The sequence below is a fragment of the Sinocyclocheilus anshuiensis genome, unplaced genomic scaffold, assembly GCF_001515605.1.
Source record: "Sinocyclocheilus anshuiensis isolate Anshui unplaced genomic scaffold, SAMN03320099.WGS_v1.1 scaffold164, whole genome shotgun sequence".
In the NCBI taxonomy this organism is placed as follows: Eukaryota; Metazoa; Chordata; class Actinopteri; order Cypriniformes; family Cyprinidae; genus Sinocyclocheilus; species Sinocyclocheilus anshuiensis.
In genome coordinates this window covers 247,503-257,401 of record NW_015557128.1, presented here as the reverse complement: position 1 = coordinate 257,401, position 9,899 = coordinate 247,503, and the positions used below count along the sequence as shown (strand labels likewise).

The 9,899-nt window shown below is 35.8% G+C and overlaps 1 pseudogene; it reads left to right on the top strand.

Annotated features, from left to right (window-relative positions):
* The first annotated feature begins 5,910 nt into the window (after positions 1 to 5,910).
* LOC107677910 (nostrin-like) overlaps positions 5,911 to 9,899 on the top strand; it is an 8,219-nt pseudogene continuing 4,230 nt past the window's right edge.

Genomic DNA, 9,899 nt, shown 5'->3' with positions numbered 1-9,899 from the left:
TTAAACTGGAACATTTGTTTGTTTTTAAACTGGACCTTTTGTTTGTTTTTAAACTGGACCTTTTGAATGTTCTTAGAAAATGTAAAATGTTTTCATAACCTAATGGGTACGTTAGCGAAACGTTCTAGACCGTTTCAGATTGCTACTGGTTTCAAATAAGGAACTGATAACATCAAAACTAGATCGCTTGCATTATCGTCATCAAAGCAGTCTTAAGGGTGCTTTCACACCTGTAGATCGATTGCTTTGTTCCGAAACAGATTAAAATTATTACAATGTTGCTTTTTATTCTTGGTGCGGTTCGCTTTCACACGGCAAAGTTTCTAAACGGACGAAATTTGTTAATACAAGTCACGCGCGAGTAAACTGTCTCTCATTGGTCAACATTTCACGGTTTATTTTCCGGGATTCCGTCATCCGTCAGGATGGAACGACAACAGCTTTGCGGGCTTATTGTTGGTTTTTTTTGTAGCTGTCCTTATATTCATTTATCATTTTGAGCAGGAGTCCAGGATTCATCGGGAAAACATTTTTAAAATGCACCTACTAGGAAGAAGAGCAATAAGACGGCATTATAAAATGAAAGTGTGCTTTTTTTATTTTGAATGGCGAAGACGTGCTCACCCACAGACATTCACAGGTTCATTTTGAAGTATTAGCAAAACAACAAAGCTAATGCTTTTCACGGAACTTACGTGATTACCCTTTATACATTGTGATATAGCCTGGTTCGTTGGTCCGTTAGATTGGATTGCTTTCTCACTACAATCGAACCGCTCCAGAGTTCGTTTTCAATCGAGTCGAAACCACCTCGTTCAGGCGATCTCGGACCGATTGTTTTGGCGTGGATCCGGGCGCGATTGCCTGTTCACATATGCCCAAACGATCCGAGCTAAGGGGGAAAACGCGCCAGGTTCCGAAACAACGGGCCAGGTGTGAAAGCACCCACACGAAACGATCGGTTTGTGCGAGAAACCAAACAGTATTTATATCATTTTTTACCTCTATTAGATTACATGTAGATATATATTATTGGTGTAGTAGAGGTAAAAAATGATACAAATACTGTTCGGTTTCTCGCACAAACTGATCGTTTCGTGTCTTAGGACATCAATGTGTCGTCACGAGCCGCAGGGTTTAATTTGGATTTGTCTGTGCATGATTTTTTTACTCATAGATTTTGTTACCATTGCCATGCATTATAGGACTGATAGACTGCAACGGTTGGAGTTAAAAATCATAATTTGTGTTCTACTGAAGAAACAAAGTCACCTACATCTTGGATGCCCTGGGGGTAAGCAGATAAACATCAAATTTTCATTTTTGGGTGAACTATCCCTTTAATGGAAATGCTTGATGCGGTGACTCACATTTGGCTTGCAAACACTGGTTTTATTTTTGACGTTTCACAGTAACTTTGGCCGTTATATTTAAGCACAGTGATGCACTGTGGTTATTTGTAGGAAGGTTATGCAGTAACAATTATTTACATTAATTAAATCGAGAGATTCACAGATCCCCCAGCTGAGCACCAGCGTCATTTTGGTGGAATAGGGGTAACTGTTTGAAAACGGCAGTCAATCAATTTGCTCAAAATAATCATTTGTTCAAACGAATCCCGATGAACTAGTGGTTTATCACAGATCGCTCACGTTCCTTCACCAAACATATTTTCACAAGTACAGTATCGTTCAAAAGATTGGGGTTGGTAAGAGATTTCTCTCTCATGCTCACCAAGGCTGCATTTATTTGATCAGTAAAAACTGTAATATTGTGAAGTGTTATTGCAGATAAAATAACTGTTTTCCATTGGTATATTTAAAATGTAATTTATTCCTGTGATCAAAGCTTTTTGAATTTTCAGCAACATGATCCTTCAGAAATCATTCTAATATGCTGATTTGCTGCTCAACAAACATTTCTTATTATTATCAATGTTGAAAACAGTTGTGCTGCTTTATATTTTATTCATTTGTGGAGCTACATTTTTTTGCAGGATTCTTTGATGAATAGAAAGTTCAGAAGAACAGCATTTATTTGATACAGAAATATATTGTAACATTATAAATGTCTTAATCACTTTTGATCAATTTAATGCATCCTTGCTGAATAAAAGTATTCATTTCTTTCTAAATAAAAGTCTTGCTGACTCCAAACTTTGGAGCAGTAGTGTAAAATGAATCAGTGTTTCAGGTGCTGAAAAGAAAAGGGACACTTATTGTGTATTTCATCGAGAAATCTTGCCTGACTTTGAAAATAAAAACATTGGATTCTGCTTCTTTTAAGGAAACTGTTTTAGTAGGAAACTTGCACCTTTTGGAAAGTGTTTGTTTTTTCCAGGTTACTTTGGAGCAGTAGTGTAAAATGAATCAGTGTTTCAGGTGCTGAAAAGAAAAGGGACACTTATTGTGTATTTCATCGAGAAATCTTGCCTGACTTTGAAAATAAAAACATTGGATTCTGCTTCTAAACTGTAAACTGTTTTAGTAGGAAACTTGCACCTTTTGGAAAGTGTTTGTTTTTTCCAGGTTTTTTTTTTTTTTTTCATTTGAAAGAAATAGTGAAATTAGGCTATTTATCAAGTGATTACTGATTAATACCAGCGATTCAGCAGGTATAAAGAATCTAATGTCCCATGATTATATATGATAATCATTTCTCAATGAATCCCAGTCATATTTCCAAATAGGTTTGGTTTTGTCATTGTGCTCACACTTCAGAAACAAGGCACATATGAGATTATGAAATATATCAAACTAAATCACTCTGTTTGAATGAACATACCTACATGCACTTTGATGAATAAGTGGCACTAAACACTGGTTTTATTTATGTTGTCTGTTTTTTGTTTTTGTTTTTTGAGTTTAGAATAAAAGATTCTTCCGGTTTTCCTTGTGCATTTGATCATCATTCAGCTGAGCTTTATTTAAAGCTTTTGATTCGAGGGTTTTGATGCTGTTTCTTTCAGTGTTGGGAAGGTCGCTGCTGCTGTGTTTTGAGCTGGAGAAGCACTACAGCTAATTAGCCGTTGTCTTATTTGCACTGCAGACAGGTTGCTGTGTTGTGTGGTTTACATTTGATGTCAAAAAGGGGAAGAATACAAAAAAAAGACAACTGTATTCTCTGCCTTTGCTGGAAAACTGATTAGCAACAGTACTAATGAATTATGTTGCCATGTATTTTAAATAAACACAACAGACCAAAATCTTTCTGGCTGCTTTTGTTGTTTGGGCTGCGTCTGTCTGTCTAATTATATAATTCAAGACTAGATGTGAGGGATATTGTTATTTTATGTTATTTTGAAGCAGTTTTCTCTAATATGGCTCTGTTGCAGCCTGCGTTCATCTTTCCAGCAGGTTGAAAGGGGGGAAATAAAATGAAAAGAGGATAACTAATAAGAAACTGTTTTTCTTAAAGGTGTTGCGCGGATACAGCACCTCTAAAGAGCTCCAAACTAATAATGAAAACGTATAACTAAAAACAACAGAAGATTGTATTATATATTTTGAGAGATTTGACCATCTTGGAGTCAAACTTTCACATGCTCCAGTAGCCTACAATCCTCTAGAACAGCAGCTATGATTGATCTGGATTTGAGCGTTCTGATTGGTGCAGGAGGATGGGTGGGCGGAGACTAGAACAATCATTCAATAAGAAACACACCCTCCCTTCATCGCTCCGCCCTCAAATTGACGAACACGCTAATGTAGGGTTGTTCGATTATGAGTCGACTCCAATTCCTACTCTCGCCGATGGAATCGACTCCTGTAATCGACTCTTCAACTCCATTTCCTTAGAGGGTCAGCAATTACAAGATTGCAGGCAGTCGTTATATTACACATGAAATGTAGGCCATTTTTCCCCGAAATTAAGCCTTACATTAAAAATCCATTTTTGAGATGACGTTACCTTGAAATGATGAGTATCACCACCATCATTTCATAGTTGTTGCTGCTAATACATGTAATTTTAAAGAGGGAAAAGTCACGAGAAAGAGCATTCGCACTATATAAGGATTAGAATGAGTGAGCGATTACAGACACGACAACAAGAGTCGATCCCGACACTACGGCTATTCAAGAGTCGAGGAATCGACTCATTTTAAGTCAACTCCCCATCAATACGCAAATGCAACACAGTTTGCATAATCAGCCAAGACGCTTCTCTAATCAGCTCGAGGTCCCTATGTAACACGATAGACCAAGTAACAAATCCATTACAAATGGGACGAGATTAATGGATTATGACAATCACTTAAAACGGAACCGAAATAAAGCGAAGATGACATTTATAGACAGCACATCAGCTACAGACAAGCAATGACACCAAAAACTATCCCGTTACTACACCTAATATTACAAAAACAGTATATTGGTTCTGTGAAACATAGCAAAACCAACGTTACTCACGTGTGGAGCAGAAACTTCAGCGTCGTCTGCTCTATAAAGTCTCTCCAGCATTGGAAAGCTCAGTATTAATGCGGGTCCTGGCTCTTGCCTGATCGTAGTGATGATAGTCCTCTGACATCTCCTCTTTGGTAACGTCTCTCATTCTACAGTATTTCTACAAATCTCCCACTTGCTTGCTCTCTCTGCTCCCCATCATGAAAGTAAAAGCCCCTAACTGATTACTGATTAGCTACAAGAGTGTTGTGGTGCTCCGTCTGATTAGTCCGATCCACTTTGTTTTTCCCCTATTTGTACAGCCAGGACTATGTACAAACACCATTTTTCAGCACACACAGAGCAAACGGCTAGCAAAAATTGACTTTTTTTTTTTTGTTTGGTTGTTGATTTCAATTTTCAACAGAAAACGCTCACTGCTGCACCTTTAACCTCTCAGTTCATTTTAAAGTAGCCTACTTTATGATTTTGTTTGCATACAATATTGTCAAAGCATTTTTACACAAAACAAATACTAACAAGAAAAAAAGAAATATACAATGTAACAACAACAAATATCAATAAAGTCTCTCTTTCTAGCTTACAGCATAAAAAATTGTGATTCCTATGAATTCAGATGTTTTACCCCTCAAATCAACCATTGTTAGTAAATTATTCTTAAAAATGTGATAAATTGTAATAAATATGAATTGTGCCGTAAATGAGTTTCTTTACAAAATGTTGACAAAGACTAAAAATAAAATAAATAAATAAATACAGAGCTCAAAATATATAAATAACTTTATGGAAATTTTGGTCACTATATCATTTCTATACCACCCTCTTAAATATAAGGGTTTTATTGGCACAAAAGGTTCTTTAGATTATAAAAATGGTCTTAATACTATAGATAGATAGATAGATAGATAGATATTTTAAAGGAATAGCTAACCAAAAAAATGAACATTACAAATAATCATGCAGTTTTTCACTTCACAAGACATTAACTGATGGACTGTGTGGATTACTTGTGGATTATTGTGATGTTTTTATCAGCTGTTTGGACTCTCATTCTGACGGCACCCATTCACTGCAGAGGATGCATTGGTGAGCAAGTGATGGAATGCTACATTTCTAAACTCACCTAGATTTTGGATGACCTGAGAATTAATAAATGTTCAGCAAATTTTATTTTTGGGTGATTCCTTTCTTAACTATTCCTTTAAAAATTTCAAAAGGAAGCCAGAATCATTCTTCATTGCCTTCAGTGCCATCAGTGCAAAAGCGACATTTTAGAGTGATTATTTTTTAAAGCACATACTTCTATATTTATTATTTCGTATTTTATTGATTTAACTATTATTCTGAAATGTGGAAAAAAAGAGACTTTTGCATGGTTGTTTATAATACTGTCTGCTGGCAACATCAGGACAAATATTAAACCAGGTGACAAAACTTAACGCAAATTGAAACACTGATTTCTATAGCAAAGACTGAGGCTGCATTCTGCCACTCCTATGCTTTTATGGAGGATTAATGATGCCGTAATCTTGCACAGGCACACAGGTGATTTCCGCATGCATTCTTCAGGAACAGACAGGGTCAAAGTTTGAACTGCAGAGTTAAAGTACGACCAGTGTGAAGATGAAGGACCCCCTGAGCAGCTGTACTGTGAGTCCAGAGCCGTTTCATTCTCTTAACTCTATTGTTAAAACAAATATATTCAATTGATTTCTGTTAAAAGAGCATAATGGTGTACATATGTTGATAGTGTTGATGCCTGCTTTACAGTATTGCTCCACATAAAACACTTGGCAGAAGAATTGCTTATTATTAACTAGAAAAGTTACGTTTGTCTGGACTTTGCTGTCAACTTGATAAAGCTCGCCTGAAAACGTCCACCCGAACGTTTTAAAAATCCATCTAAAAGTTAGAAGTTTGAAAGTTTAGACAGAGACGAGACAGACTGATTGACTTATAGATGCTAGAGGCCGTTTCAGAGATGTTCGGAGTGGTTGCTAGGGTGTTACTATGGTGTTCTGCATGGTTGCTAGGCCATTGCTGTTCTCTTGAAATATAGAATGATTGATAGAACAATAGAATTATAGACATAGATAGATAGATAGATAGATAGATAAATAGATAGATAGATAGATAGATCAATCTCATGGTTTGTTGTTTAATTAGGCTGGCTATTGTGTTTCAGTATAATCTGCTGTATCAGGATCTGAAGAGAATCTCTAAGAATGGCGAGTTTTTCTGCAAAGAGCTCTTGGCCGTCTTTCAGCAAAGGTAACATGAACTCTGCTCTTCTTCTCTAAAGGTTGTTGTTGTAGTACTTAACTTCTAAGACACTGAAGATACTCGACTTCCCATTCTCAAAAGAATGGAAAATGCAATGAAAAAGAATACAATAGTTCTCTAAAACCCTGAAATCCTTGAAATGTTCAGGGCAATGACCTGAGCAAACAAGCATGACTAATATAACAGACATAGTTTTCTATGAATTTAGATCTGAACTGGAGATCAACTATTCGAAAGGACTTCAGAAGATCACAGGGCAACTTCTTAAAGTCTCGAAAGAGCTGTGTGACAAGTGAGTGACCGCATCTCCAGCTAACCCGGAGTAACTGTGTGATCTATCCATCCATCCATCCATCCATCCATCTCTTTTTCACTTGTTTTACATATAAACAAGTTAAAAACAAGTGCAAGACAAAATACACTCATATTAAAAATACATTTTCGGAAAACAATACTTGGTATCTTATATATTGTTGCTTTTCATGTAGCCTTTTATATAGTGTAACTGGAAAAATAAGACAAAATCTTAAATGTGATGTTAACTGCGTTGACGTGCAGGTTAATATTTGATGCACTTGCCTTGCAAACTCATTGACAGTTTTTCCTCTTCAAAGCTCCACATATCGTGCGTGGTCCTTCATATCAGATGAAATGTACACCTCAGCAGATGCCCACCGGTACGACAACACTGGATCAGGCTCTTTTTATTATTCATGTGGGTTGCTGTGTATTTATATCGGCCTTATTCTTTCAGCATACTGGGAAATGCTCTCAACCAAGATGCTATTCAGGAACTCCGTCAAATCCTAGATGAACACGGGAAAAGAAAAAGACCGGTATGCCACTTACAGGAATAGTCCATCCAAGATGTAGATGAGTTTGTTTCTTCATCTGAACAGATTTGGAGAAATTTAGCATCACATCACTTGCTCAGCAATGGATCCTCTGGCAGTGAATGGGTGCCGTCAGAATGAGAGTCCAAACAGCTGATAAAAACATCACAATAATCCACACCACTCCAGACCATCAGTTAACATCTTGTGAAGTGAAAATATGCATGTTTCTAAGAAACAAATCCATCATTAAGGCATTGTTACTTTAAAACCGTAGCTTCTGGCCAAAATACATGTCCATAATCCATAATAACGCTTCTTGCAGTGAAAAAAGTCCATTCTCTGTTGTCTTCTCACATCAAAATCCACCAACATGTTTGTTAAGAAATGTCCTCGCTTGTAAATGGTGCTTAATCTGTGCAGATTTCTCTTCTGATTCAGACAAGACTTTTGTCTTTTTGATTTTCTCACTGGAGTAAGCAATATTATGGATAGAGGACTCATATTTTAGCAGGAATCAACAGTTTGAAGTTAAAAATGTTTTAATAATGGATTTGTTTCTTACAAACACTGGTGGTCTGGAGTGGTGTGGATTATTGTGATGTTTTTATCAGTTGTTTGGACTCTCATTCTGACGGCACCCATTCACTGCAGAGGATCCATTGGTACATTTTCATTTTTGGGAGAACTACTTCTTTAATGTTTATGCATTTATTTATATTAAGATTTACAGCAGCTTGTTTACACTAAGTCTCATATGTTCACAGCTTGACAATGCCGTTGAAAAGTCCAGAAAACTTGTTCTTACAAACTGGAGTGAACAAATTAAGGTAAGAAAATAGAGCTACACTTGTGTTTCTCTAATTCAGAGGGATTTGATCAAACAAACCAATATTGAAGTGGGATTCAAAAGCACATGAGAAGGATACATTTTGAGCAGAAATGTGTTTTTACAGCTAAAGAAGAAGCTGATTGGGTTGACAAGAGAACATGAAGCTCTCTTCAGCTTTGTGGAGAAAAATAAGCAAATCTGTACAGAGAAGGAAAAACAGAAGGTATTTGTGATGGTTCATTGGCTGGGGAAAAGCAATTAACAGTTATGTTTGTGACATTAGACAAAATAACTGCTGTTTATTTTCATCTAGATGTTGAACAGACTGACTAAATCAGCAGAACTTCAGGCCAGAGTCGATGAGGAATATTTTAACACCAACATGGAGGGTCACCACATCCGACTGAAGCTGGAGAACACACTGAAAACCTGCTACCAGGTTCATGCTGTTTTCCACATCTTTATTTCCTCTGATATCCATTGCATTTTGACTAATTCAGATCTGAATTTCAGATCGTTCAGGAGCTTGAGAAGCAAAGATTAGAGACTCTGTCCAACACCCTAAACAAGTACAGTCTCTTCATGACAGTATACGCACAGACAGTCATTCACGTGAGTAACTGAATCCATCTAGCACTAACAGTAACGGTGACAGATTCAACGGGGCTGGGAAAAATATAGATTTTTAGATGCTTCCTTTGAATTTACAAGTGTGAATTTGAATTGAAATGGCCACAAATTAATAAAAAAAAAAAATTATAATAAAATAATAATAATTTAGCCTACAGAACCACAAAATGTCCACACTTCTTTTTTTATATCTTCATAGAGATAAATAAATATTTGGCTTCAATATGATCTATTTTATTCAATATTAAAAATTCTAAAACTGAATTATTAAAATACATTTGAAAATGGTTTTAATTATTTAATATTTAGACAGTTTTGAGCAGGCTTTAGAGCAAATTAAAGTATTGTGTAAATTAACCTGTTCCTGTACCATGGTGTTGTATTAAAAGTTAAATAAAGTTAATTCAATAAATATAATAATTTATGTAATTTAAATGTATGTATTCCACTATATATATATATATGTGTGTGTGTATATATATATATATATATATACACATACACATATAGAGAGATAGAGATTATTTTAGTTAATATAATTTAATAATTATATTAATAATTTTATAATTTATTTATATATGTGTGTGTATTCGTACAATAAAATAAAAGCTACACTGACAAATTTATTTCCCCTTGAATTCTTATAGGGGTCATCGGATGCCCATTTTCCACAAGTTGATATGATTCTTTAGGGTCTTAATGAAAAGTCTGTAACATAGTTTGGTTAAAATTTCTCAATGGTAGTGTAAAAAAACACTTTTACCCTGTCAAAAACAGCTCTTTTCAGAGCAAGCCGTTTTGTAGCATTTTCCTTTAAATGCTAATGAGCTATGCTGACCCCGCCCCTGCTCTCTGAGGGACTGTTTACTTTAGCCACATTCATCGTGAAACTTGCTAATTAGCACATTATTAGGAAAG